At 45.9% G+C, this 12980-nt stretch overlaps 1 long non-coding RNA gene across 5 annotated transcripts in view; it reads left to right on the top strand.

Moving 5' to 3' along the window:
* Window positions 1–12980, top strand: part of Gm30117 — a 66427-nt gene that overhangs the window by 30209 nt on the left and 23238 nt on the right. For 2 of the 5 annotated variants that reach the window (XR_003952245.1, XR_877083.1), the window contains 2 exons: window positions 4590–4749; window positions 5507–5718. The exons of the other annotated variants lie outside the window; for them this stretch is intronic. This is a non-coding gene — a long non-coding RNA (predicted gene, 30117). Of the gene's footprint in view, window positions 1–4589; window positions 4750–5506; window positions 5719–12980 lie in introns of those variants that run through there. 5 annotated transcript variants of the gene reach the window in all.

The raw sequence follows: 12980 nt of genomic DNA, 5'->3' as shown, positions 1-12980 counted from the left end.
TGGTAACTCCTTCAGATTGTGTGTTGGACCACTGTACTGTTTGCCATTTGAGCGCCATCATTTGTGTCCCTGTCGGTAAGGGACAAGGGTCTGGTTACTCAGTGCCTTCACTTACACTGGCTGCTTGTTTACTTACTTTTAGTAGCATCCATCTGAACGGTTGTGAGGTGGCATCCTACAATGACATCTTTGTATGTGTTTGTTGGTCATTTCTGTAGCTTCTTATCCAGAAAAGCCTTTCAAGCCCTTTGTCCATTTTAAAAATTGTTTTCTTATTGTTGAATTAATTATACATCGTGGACATCACTCAGTTATCAAATTTGTGGTTTACAAATGTATCTCCTATTCTGGGGTTACCATTCTTTTTGTTTTTTAATATACAGAAATTTCTAAATATTTATTAATTTTTATATTTATGAGTGTTTGCTTACATATATGTATATATACCACATATGTGTGTTACACAGAAATTTTTAACCTTTGATCATATTTAAGAAATTGTTTTTTTTAAATTACAACCATTAATTGGTGGAGAATATTGTGAGGAGTCTGGTCTTGGTGACAAGAAGAAGATGTGAGCATGAAGCCCACAACAGAGGCCTCTGAGGTGCAGGGGGCTGAATATGTTTAGGGGAACATTGGTGTTAGATCATGTGGTAGGCAAGCTGCTTCTAGTTGAGTGTGGTGGGCTCTTGGGAAATGGGTCCAGACTGTGACTCATTCTCTGTGAGTTCCAGGCTTGTATGTAGGCCACTAAGCACAGAAGATACACCACAGAGTAGAAGGTAGACCAGTTGGCCTTCCAGTTTCATTAACTGCTAATTTTCCATACTCCACAGGGAACTCACTTATTCTTAGGAGTGAGTCAGTAAGGGAAAGAGACCTTCCCTCAGTCTCTACATTTCCTCAGTGATTGTCTGAGAGTCACATGTGCCTCAGGCAGAGCTCAGGCAGGGTCTTGGTGGAGGTCCAGCCTATCTTCCTCTGCTGTTGGCAAGAGCTCTCAGATAACCCAGAGCTGTCCAGGATGGGGCTGGAACTTGGGCTCCCAGTGTGTGACCCAGGCCTCATAAACTTCCAAGAACAAGATAGAATGTGACCACTGGTGCTAAGAAGCTCTGCCCACTGCCTGAATTAGGACTGTGAAAGGCCCAAGTGACTGCTTTTCTGGTGAAGTGTGTGCTTTAGGGCAGAACTCTTGAGTATGGACAGACAACCTATGCCTTTTCCATGAGTAGAAGAGAGAGGCTGGAGATACACACTCCTTTTTCAGGGCTGGGGAGAAAAGTTTCTTCTTTTGTGTCAGCGGCACCCAAGTTAGAAGGTAGGCACCTCATCTGCTGACAACACTGGTGCTGTGTCTGCTCCTTTTCATTTGGAGGAGAGGTGGGGCGCTGTGGCAAGCAAGACCCCCCGCCCCCCATCACAATTGCAGCTTCTCTGTTTGAGAGATTAGCTCTGCCTGGCTGCATTTCAGACTCCTCTGTCAGTAAAATCAAGGCTGCATAGCTAGCTGGGCCCTCGAATACAGTTCAGAGACCATTCCTGGTTACTGACCATTTAGTGTCACCGAAGAGACCATGCAAGGCTCCTGCCTTGTGGCATCATGCTATGCTGTAGAGCCCAGAAGTTCCAGAAACCCCACTGTTCTCAACTTGACACATCAGTCTTCAGACTGAGGCAAAGGGTGTCTGTTGGTGCTGTCTGTGAGGTGTCCAATGTTATGAGGACTTTTCTAGCCTCACCTTCACCTTCCTTATGTTGAGCAGGGGGCAGGCCCTAGAAGATCCAGTTCTTCCATGCTGGTGCCGGGCAGGGGCTCAGGCCTTAGCAATTGAGAGCTACAGGGAGCAGGGAAGAAGTTGCTTTGTGGGTAGGGCTTTGAAAACTGAGGGATTAGATCTGGAAAGAATGGGGGAGGAAGTGGTTTCAGGGTAGAGGACTTCATTGTGAACTGGTACAGGTCGCATGGAAAAATGGGGGTCAGATAGAAAGATGGAGTCTGATGGAAAGCAGTGAGAACAGAGGTTCCAAGGCTTGGGCTTTCGAGGGTTGGAGTGCCGTGCTGAGTTCAGACTGGTACTGCCTGCTTCCCAGGCTCTCTGTGAAGCCACTCTGTGAAGCAAAACCAAACATTAGACAGGACTCCATCTGCAGTGCCTCTTACACAAAGCATATCAACAACCTGCAGAAGCTGTATCTGGGCTGGAAGAAGGCTCTGGCAGTGCCTCTGGCTCCTGGGAATCCAGATGTTCACACTGCCGGGAAGAAGCTCATTTTAAAAAATCCAATAGTTTGTAATAAGATGCAATTTTCTCCCGAAAGCAATTAGTATCTGCTAATTTCTTTGCACACAATTGCTTTCAAGCATAAATCCCGGGCTCCATATGTATCCCATTAATCATATCAAAAGATTTCTTTCTCATTATGCATTTTAAAACAGGTTCAGACTTCAACTTTTAAGCAATGAAATAGACTAATGTACAATTTTCCTCCTCATTGCAGATAGAGTTTATATCTAAAATTTCGGATGTGATTAGAGTCCAATCTAACATTGAGCCTAGATTAGTCTAATGGAGGATGAGAAGTAATTATAACAGAACAAAGCAGGGTGTGCTGGCTTACATCTGTAATCCCAGCACTCAGGTGGTGGAGATAGGAGGCTCTCTGTGAATTTGGTGTCAGCGTAAACAACTAGGGTCCTCATCAGCCTGGACTACAGTGAGACCCTGTCTCACCAACTCCCAAAATAAGAGCAGAGAAGCCACATAGAGTTCTTTCCCACATAGATGATGAGGAGAACAGAAGAGGGGAGGAGACAACGTGCAATGGGAAAATGATTTCAGGACACGAAGCCCTTGGGTGGATGTGAGAGAAGAGCTAGAGTCCATTCAAAGGTGGGGAAATCAGGAGGTTGAAAGGGAGCCCAGACCTGCAGACACATAACTGCCATTTTTTCCAGTTCTGCTTATAATCACCCTCACTTCAGGATAAAGGCCATGTTGGCCCTGTGTCAGGAGTACGTATTAGAGTGAGTATGCTGCCTGAAACCATGCCAGCAAGCATAGCAGGACTTTTCTGTGGGTGTCTGTGCCCATGAGCTTACTGCTGGGACATAGTCAACTTGCCACTGGGGTCTTTGAGCCTGGTGAATGTATGCTTTTCTTAGGACAAGTTGTTAGGCTAGGAAATGATTTTCTCAGGAGGTGAATGTGTAGATCCAAAATTATTCCCCCAAAATAACTGTTAAGCAAGGAGGGTCCCAGAACCACTTGAAGGTTAGTTGAACTACTTAGCATATGACCAGAGGTGGGTCTCTTAGCCTGAGGAAAAGAGACCCCAGCAGGGTTGCCATATTCATTTGAAGAATGTTCCAAGCTGAGGACAGAGAATTCTTAAAGGAGAAGTGGAGAAGGCACTGCTGATTATGAAAATTCTACCCGGAGGAGTTTGTAGACCTGTGCTGTGCTCTGTGTAGGAAGAGAAGTCCACTCAGGCAAAGAGCCTCAGAGAATGAGAGAGCCAGTGTCCCCCAATATGGAACAGTTACTTTGTTATTGAGGAGTTAGCATTTTTTTTTCAGGGAAAATTTCTCCCAGGAATTCCCTCCATTGCTAGTATGTTCTAGGGCAGTGGTTTTCAACCTATGGGTCATGACCGCTTTGTGGATCAAAGGACCATTTCACAGGGATCATCCAAGACCATTGGAAAATACAGATATTTACATTATAATCCATAACAGTAGCAAACTTAGTTATGAAGTAGCAGTGAAATAATTTTATAGTTGGGGAATCACCACAGCATGAGGAACTGTATGAAAGAGTCACAGCATCAGGAAGGTGGAGAACCAACCACTGATCTAGGGAGGAGACAAGCCGTCCAGTGCATGGACTATAACCCAAGTTCAAGTCCTCATTCTGATGTTTTCCTAACTGAGGGAGCTAGGAGAATTAACTCAAGCTATTTGAACTACAAGGGCTATATCAAGTAGCTTCTGATGAAAAATCAACTTTCTCTAACACAGTGACTTAAGACAATAAACATTGAGTATTTCCCATGATTCTGTAGGTTGAGTAGGCAATGTTTTAGGCCAGGGCTATCTTTCTGTGGGTCTTGGTGGTCCAAGATAGCCTACTCCCATGCCTGTGGCTCTAGCTGTGATGGTTGGACTAGCTGACTCTCCTAGTTCTGCCACTAGTTCTGTATGAAGCCAACCTGTACTTATATAGTGGCAAAGTGTTCAAAGACCCACTTGCATGATATTGCTGAATGCCCTGCTGACCAGAGAAAAATCATGAAACTTGATCCAAAGGATGGAGAAACTGATTCCAGTTTTTAATGAACATGATAGAAAACATTGGCTATTTTAAACTTTTTTTTTGTAATCTACCACAGTAGATAATAACAAAGCTCAATTCTGTGAGTTACTGTGAAGTTTGTATGAGATGGTATAGCTCTCAGCACGGTCCTGGCACATAGTAGGCTTTATATGAATGGAATTCCCTTTCTTCTGCTGCTTTTAGATTAAGAGCCCATCTTTAATGAAAGACACAATGGATCTGTTGACTCTTAATTCCATTCTCTTTCAGAGCACATGGAAATTGAAGCCATGTGGGACTTAACAAGAGATCAAATGGTATCTTAAACATCCCAGGGCAGCTGCCCTGTCCCCAGAGCCTGGGGCGGCCTCTGTGAAGGGGCCCCTCTTTCCTGGTGTTCTGGGTCCCTCTCCTCCCAGCTCCACTGCAGGTCAGTCTTTTTTTCATTACAAATTGCTCGTAAGCACACACATCCCCAGATGCCCGCATAAAAGCTGGCATTAAAGTGGAGTGATGGTGGAAGGAGCCTTGTTACGATTAGTGCGGCCATGAGCTGTTCCCCAGAGCTCTGGCTTCAGTGGGAACGGCCAGGGAAGCTGTGCATACCCCAAATGCATCTGACAGCTTCTTTCCAGTGAGCTGGAAGCTGGAGGGTATTGGTTTGTGTACTCTGCTGCTATGTCCATTATCCTTGTAATGAGAATTAGGGGGTGGAAGACAGACAGACTTCTGAAGAGAGAAACCCTGAGGGATAGAGAGAAACCATTGAGATCTTCAAAGGAATCTACTGATGAGTTTTCCTAGAGACACATACCAAAGGATCTGGCACCTGTCAATGTTTAGCCAAAGCCTAAAACACTGCATTTAGGATGTCACAGCACAAAGGGCCAGGATCCTGTCCTTCAGGGGCCTATCTGGAACCCAGGGAACTCAGCAGGGGTGACAGTGCCATTTCACACATGTAAGAGAGTGACGTTTTGGGATGAAGATTCATCACTTCATCCCCTGAAGAATGTTATTTTCTCTGTGTTTAACACTAAACATCTCGGTTCCCACCTGCATCTTGGTTCAATGATGATGGTGCTGATAAAACATTAGTGGCCAGCCTCTGACAAGTGTAAGTGCGCTGTGTGTGTGTGAGATGGTGTACTAGGCGAGGACTCAGCCTTAGCCTCTTGCCATTGCAGCATCCAGATTTCTCGAAGTGGCTGATGTGTGTCTCATGATGAGTACTGAACATCATAAAAGGAGAAGTGACAAGCAAGCCCGAGTCTAGAGAGTAAGAGAAGCCACAGGCTAAGAAGTGGGACCATGGCTTAGAAGACCAGAACAGAAGAAAAAGCAAGAGATGAACATTCTGGCAAAAACCAGACTACAGATTTACATTTTTTCTTTATTATTTTATTAGATATTACCTTTATTTTTATTATCTTTTTAAATTATTTTTATTATTTTATTATCTTTCATTATTTTTATTAAAATTCTTATCACTTTATTTTCTTTATTCTTTTTTCTTTACTCTCAGTACTTCATTCAGCATCACCATATTTAATGTTTCCTTACAACTGGGTCTTTTCTATGGTTGTCCTTGGATACACCCTTGTTGGTGGCAGAACCCTGTGGTTAGTTCTGGCCAATGACTGATGTGTGGAAGTGATGTGTCTGGGCTGATGTATTGAATGGCCTCTGGGAAGCAAGCAGTTGACAGGGTGACAGACAAATGCTTGAAACAGCTTATGCAGTGGAGGTTTCCTTCAGAGGACAATTGCCCTGGGGACATCTCTTGATCAGGATCTGACTTTGCCTGGATAAATACAATAAAGCTTTGTTTTAATCTTCTGACACTTGGGGTTCTTATTATTGCAGTACAATGAAGCATATGTTGCCTGGCAGAACCCGTGACAGGAGCGCCACCTCATTTTACAAATGAAGAAAACGGCCTCTGACTAAGTAAAACACTTCCCAATGATGCATAGATTTTAAGTGGGAGCAACAGGCTCTGACTCAGGATCAGGCCCCCAAGCTCTTACACATGAGATGTCTGACAAACAGCTGGGTCCATGGCAGTTCCTTCTAGTACTTTGCAGAGTGGAGGTAACATGCTGAGAGCAGGGTCTGTGGGAGTCTGTGCTGGCCTATGTGTCTCCTCGACAGTGCACCATGGTAGACCAGTTGGCTGCACTTCTCCCTCTGCTCTCTGGTGGGGTTGCCACTGCTCTCTGTTTTAGTTCAAGGAGAAAGAATACCCACTTCCCCAATGGCAGGAAGGACAAGGTGAGCCTGGGTAGCCTGTGTGTAGGTAGAAGGCTTGTTTCTGGGAAGGAGGTAGAGAAATTCTGTCCCACTCCCAAATTAGAGCAGAGAGTTTCTTGTCCCCCAAGTGTTGCTCTTGTCAGAGTCATTCACAGGGACTCCCACTTTCTGTGAAGGTCATATACCCAGGATGAGGTTTTACCACACAACTCAGCCAAATGAATGAGGTGCTGGTGTGTGGCCTGGTTTCCAAAGTTTGCCTGGACATGAGATCATCTAGGGCCACACACCAGACTCCAGCTCTGTCCTTAAGATCCTGTGGGAGTCTGTTTGCTTCAGGCTGTGGGGTCCCTGACATCACCAGCCCTCTGGGGACTCATACCTCAGGAAAGATGGCAAAGCAGTGACTCATGTTCTGCCTGGGCCATCTGAGGGACCGAGGGTCTGGCTAGCATCCAGAGCACAGGATGGAGCCCTTCAACCAGGAAAACTTGCTTTGTCTAGTGCCTTTCTTTATGATCTAAAATGAACGTGGTCTGAAGAGTTATCTAGTTGAGCCTTTTGGTGTTGGTTTTCAAGATGAAAACCACTGGCATACCACAACCCTTGGGGTTCCCTTTGCAAATCCATGTGAAAACTGCTTTGCAGTCTCCCCATCCCATGCCAATCCCCGGAATAGCTGTGACTCTTCTGAGGCGTAGTTTGTATTTTACCTTAGCATTGCAGTGAGCTCTATTAACTGGTAGAATTACTTCTTTTCTGGAGTATCTGGGAGCTCAGAGTCAAATTTGTAGTTCTTCTTAGCAAGGGTTCATGCATCAGCTTATATTTCTACCTGGTTTTCTTTCATTTGCTTTAACGGCCGTTCCACTTACTGCCCTCCCTCCCCCCCCCCCGCCCCGTCTTATCTGAACTACTCACAAACCCTATTGAGAATGAGGTTGTATGGACATAAACAAAGGCTATTTCAGGAAAGCCCTTGCATGGGGCAGCAGCCTGTAGAAAATAGGGCTCAGAGGGAGCAACGAGCAGCATCCTACATGAGCCTGAGAGGCAGAGAGGACAGGTAATAGAAAGGAGCAGGCTGAGGAGACATAAGATACCCTGACACAGTAGGGGTGGAAGTCCTTCCTGCAGAAGCAGCTCTCACAGCACCCAAGGCAGGCAGTTTCTGAGTGATTCTCTTGTGTGTTTATAATTCTTCATTTTTCAGAGTCTCATTGAAAGTATATATATTGAAAGGAAGGACCTGGGCTTTGGGTGGTTTGGCGAGTTCTTGGGAGGCCGTCAGAGGGAACGGGGAAGCAGATTTCTGGGGAAAAGACTGAGCGATGTCTGAAGTCAAAAGCTGGTGGACATAATGCGTCCAGTGTGGGGAAAGAGAGTGGGGCTTTCCCAAAGGCCCTGGCTCCTGCAAGCCTCTATTCAGCTTAAGACTTGGAAGGAAGGGACGAAAAAGACGGGCAAAGGCCTGTTTGAAGCTTTGGCAAAAAATAGTTGTGGGGTTTTTGTGGGGTTTTACTGTGCCTGCCTGGTTTTAAACCTTGTCCTATCTCACACAGAAACAGAAAGAGCAGAGTGCTCTGATGTACCCCGTCCTCCCTTGTGGTCTGACAGGACCCAGCAGGGCACCAAGATGTAGGAGACACATTTAGAGCAGGAACTTAGAAGCCATGAGCTCTAGGCGCCGTTTCAGGCCTCCGGACTGCCTTGGTTGGTGTTTTTGTGTTTTCTCTGGCCTCTTGACTTATAGGTGTTTTGGTTGTAGGGGCTCCAGCCCCAGGCCTTTGTAGCTAAGCAGATAATACGGCCCTTCAGGAGCCAACTCTGCCCTGGTTCTTCATGAGACACACGTGTGTGCACGTGTGTCTGAGTGTGAGTGTGAGGCGGGTGGGTGCACAGAGGCCCGCCGACGTCTATTACATGGAGAAACATCTGTTTTCAGCCGAACATCCAGAGTATCAGATGTTTTACTGCAAGGAAGCCATTTTTTTAATAAAACGAAAATGAGACATGGAAATCAAGGTAACCACATTTTCAATGTTTATGGAAGATAAAGGTTTAACCACAAGTCTTTCATCAAGTGAAGGACAATAGAAAAAAGCTTAGGGAATGCCCTTTGGCTGTCCTCGCCTCCACAGTGAAACCTTGCAGGGTCTCACCTCATATAGTACAGGGTCCTTGGGACAGCTGGAAACATTTAGTGATGTGTCTAGATGTGGCTGTGCAGTGGCCCTACCATCAGCTTGTCTGGGTGTGCCTGTGTGCAAGGCTTCATGGTGACTGTGAATGGTGCCCCTGGGGGACAAATGACCCTGAGACCTGAGGACACAGCAAGAAGGATGGAGTCCCAGGTCCTGGAGTTATTAGGAAGTAGAGTCAGCTGGGTGTGGGGGACTTGCATCTTAGTTTTTAGGTCAGTCATCTTGACTTCTCATTCAAACTAGGAGCCAGGGATCAGCCCCTCTCTGAACAGTTAGCTCCATGCAGGGCTCTTCCTTCTTAAAGAGCTACTACACACTTTTTAAAAAAAATCTTTCTCTGCCACCCTCTCTCTCAAGTAGATGTCACCACCTGGGCATAAAATGAAGCATTTTCTGCAGGTTCACAGTCCACTGGATTTAAAAAAAAAAAATGAGCTTCTCACTCCTTCAAGGGTCATCCTTTCCAGGGAATGGTGCATATTGACCCTGTATCGTATTCCTCAGTTGAGTGTGGCTCTCCTGTCACAGATGAGAACTCAGAGTCAAGACCCCGCTATACCCTGTTCTTAGGAGTTTGCCTGAAACACAGAGAACGGCCACGTGCATCTTCCTCATGGGGTTCTGAGAAGGAGAGAAATGGAGACTTGAAGTGGAGTTCCCCTGGGTGGCTCCCTCTCCTCCCTGGGGTTTTGAATCAGTTGCTTCTCTTTGGACCTGAGTAACTTTTTCCATTTTAGAGCAATCCTTCACCTTCCAGGCCCCTGGCAGGGACTTATCTTTCTCACCATCGGCTGGGTGTCCCCTGAAGCACATAAAGTGTAGGCTGGAGTGAGGGATCATGATGAATTGCGTGACCTACAGTTAACTGTGGGGACCTCTAGACATCCGATCCAGTGTCTGAGCTCAGTGACTACAGAGCCAATGATTAGGAGCTCCTATAAAGGAGTTCCTGGGGCAATGACGCCAAGGTAGATGCGGAGGTCTAGAGCTCTGAGCTCCGTGCAGCTGCTGGCCCTCATTATGTCTTTTGCCTCTGTGGCATCACTACTGTACTGACTGCTCACTAGTCCCTGTAGTGGGATACAAATGGGTATGAGTGGATAAATGTGGGTGGAGCAAGGAGCTTATGGGAAGAGTGGATAGATGGATGGATGGATAGATAGATAGATAGATAGATAGATAGATAGATAGATAGATAGATAGATAGATAGATGGATAGATGGATGGATGGATGGATGGATGGATGGATGGATGGATAGAGGGATAGAGGGATAGAGGGATAGAGGGATAGAGGGATAGATAGAGCACACCAGCTTTGGCTGCCAGTGAACTGGATTTAAGGAGAAGAGTATCTTCTCTCTGCCTGCACTAACCCAAACTATGTTTGTCTTGCTGACAAGACAAACATTTTAGCAGGAACTAAAATGTAGAAGAGGTTTCAAATGGGGCAGTGAAAGCAACGGTATTTCATAGACGCACAGCCTCTTAAGCTATAAGATGAACTGAGAATTCTCTGTGGCCAATAAGCTGAGACTTCATGGGGGCAGGAAAGGGGGCTGTTGTAGCCAGCTATTTGGCTGAAGTACCCACATACCAGTGTTCTGTTTTCTTAGACATATGATATAGGGATATTTTTAAACCCCAAGATGTGCCACTAAGGCCAGGGTCTTTTCAGTTTGAGACTCTGGTTTCAGAAATTTTAGGGTCTACTGGGCATACTAAGGGTGGAGGAACCCCAAGAGCACCTGGACCTGGGGGTAAAACAGATTCATAGCCAATGGCCCAGCATGAGGTGAGCCTCAGTACATGAATGTGTAGCTTTGACAGGGATCAGGAGCTCAGATCTTTGCGCTGGTCCTGTCTAGTGTTTTGTTTGTATTGTCTTTAGATAGGGTCTCACTCTGTGTCCCTGGCCTAGAACTCACTATGTAGACCAGCCTGGTCTCAGATTCACAAAGATCTGTCTTCCTCTGCCTCCCTAGTGCTGGGATTAAAGGTGTGTGCCACCATGTTCAACTTGTCTAGTATTTTTAAAAGAAAACAAAACTTCAGAGCTTCCACTTCTCTTATATGAATGACCTAGAGATGCCTGTCCTGGACCCATGTGAGGGCTGCTCTGAGGACCTAGCAAGAGAGTGCACTAAATATGCTGTTGCTCTGTAAGGCCTTCAGACAGGCACTCTCTTCCTACATCCGGAGTGGAAAATAAATGTCCCCAAATAAAAGTGGACATAGGACAATAGTGAGTGGTGTTCAGGAGAGGTTGTCAGACTGTCTTATTACCTCTGTTCAGAAGGGAGTCCCCATCTTACAGATGAGGCAGCCCAGCCTAAGTAATTAAACTTTCACAACTTGAGATCTGAGCTCAAAGAGGAACCCAGATGGGTCAGAGCCATCTTAGTTTATAGATGAAAGACCTCAAGTTCTGCTTGTCTTTGTCAGAGCCCACAAGACTGAACCATGTGATTGCTTTTCACATTAACATAGTGAGCTGGCTGCTGGCTGAGCAGTGGTGGGTATAGGATGGGGGATTTGGAGTCAGGAAAGGTGAGTGCTGAGGTATTCAGGCAGACTGCTATTAGAATTGGTCAGATGTAGGTTTCCCCCATGTCTCCCAGCTGCAGTCCCTTGTGAATCCAGCATGGAAGTTTCTCTTCTGCCTTTGTAACCTGGCCCTCATCCGACTGGCTTCCGCTCAGTGCTGCACCCCACATAAGCGGGGAACGTTCAGGAAAGTGTAAATACCACTTGATTTGCGCAGCCTGCTGAGTTGTGGTAGATACCTAATCTGGGGAGATCTCTGATTCCTTGACTCCGAAATTAGCATGTAAGTGCAGAAACCTAATAGCTAACCAGAGACAAACTCTATAATAAACCCAATAAGGTTTAATTGTTTCTATTTGTAATCTAAAATGACCTGGCTGGATTGCTGTGTCTTGGGCTAGAGCCAGGTTCCTTTCTTTATTTAATATACGTTTGCTACCAGCTGCCGAGGGAGCCTTCCTGTCTGTATTATTAATATGCTATAGGCCTTTGGTTTCCAGTATCATCTCTTTGGAATTTCTGTCTCAGATCCTGTGCAAATGAACATAATCCCCTGGCAGGAAAGGCATTGCAGAGTCCTGGCATCAGGCATAGAGCCTCTGGGTTTCATGTGAGGAATGCCAGATGCTGTTGGCCTTGGCCTTCTCCTTGGTTAGCATCTTTGCACCAGAGGAAACATCTACCTCCCAACCCCCAACCTGAGTCGAAATCTTGACAAAGAGGAAGCAAGCCTTGGGGTTCTCTAGCTGAAAAGACGAAAGCACTGGCTCATGGGGACTCGTGTAATTATTCTCCCAAGACAGAGAGCATGTAGCACTTTTACAAATATCCCAGACAGGGCTTGGATAAACAACATGGCTTATGGTAAGGGTACAGTCACCTTCTGGGTTTCTGATTAACAGGAAGAACTTTTGCTCTTTAATGTTAATTGCTTGGCATCCATCCTGGAGAAAAAAAAAGACTACATCTTCTCTGAAAGAAGGCAGAGGATGCAATTGGTACAGGGTCCTGGCTGCTTCAGAGGCGGAGAGGATATGTTATATAGTCCATCCATCAGGGCCTACAAAGATATTCAGGGCTGACTGAGTGGAAATCCAGACCTGTATGGGAAAATCTAACCCGGAGGCCATCAGCTCGCTATTCACCTACATGACCTTCACTGAGCAGACAATTGAGCCACACACATCATTCTGGGATGAGCAGGAGCGGTTACACATCATCTCTGACCCAGGGGAACTAAAGGAGAGACACACACGTCCTGTGGTGTCAGGCAAGTCAAAGCAAGCCATTTAATACCTCGGACGTCACTGTCCTCAGCTTGTATAGGGTGGAATGAGGTGACACTCGTCACCCAGTCAGCGAAGTGGTCATCTAGTAGCAAGGATGCGAAGAGGAAAGCATGTGCCGTGTAGAGAAGGGGGTCACACAAAGTTATTAGACTGCTGTTCCTCATTTCTTATGTTCGTTGGTTGTTGATATTAACAATAGCATGTTACCTTTCTCGATGCTGCGTGTACCTGATATAAATAAACGAGAAGCCAGATGTAGCACAGTCTGGTAATTCCCAGTAAGTGGGGGAGCTGTGGCGAGAGCATCATCAGTTAAGTCAAACCTACCTCACCTAAGCTGAAGAATAGGTTCAGAGCTAGCTGGGAAACTT

Source organism: Mus musculus, chromosome 17, assembly GCF_000001635.26.
Source record: "Mus musculus strain C57BL/6J chromosome 17, GRCm38.p6 C57BL/6J".
Lineage (NCBI taxonomy): Eukaryota > Metazoa > Chordata > Mammalia > Rodentia > Muridae > Mus > Mus musculus.
Note: the sequence above shows the minus strand (reverse complement) of the source record. Positions and strands in the feature narration are given on the sequence as shown.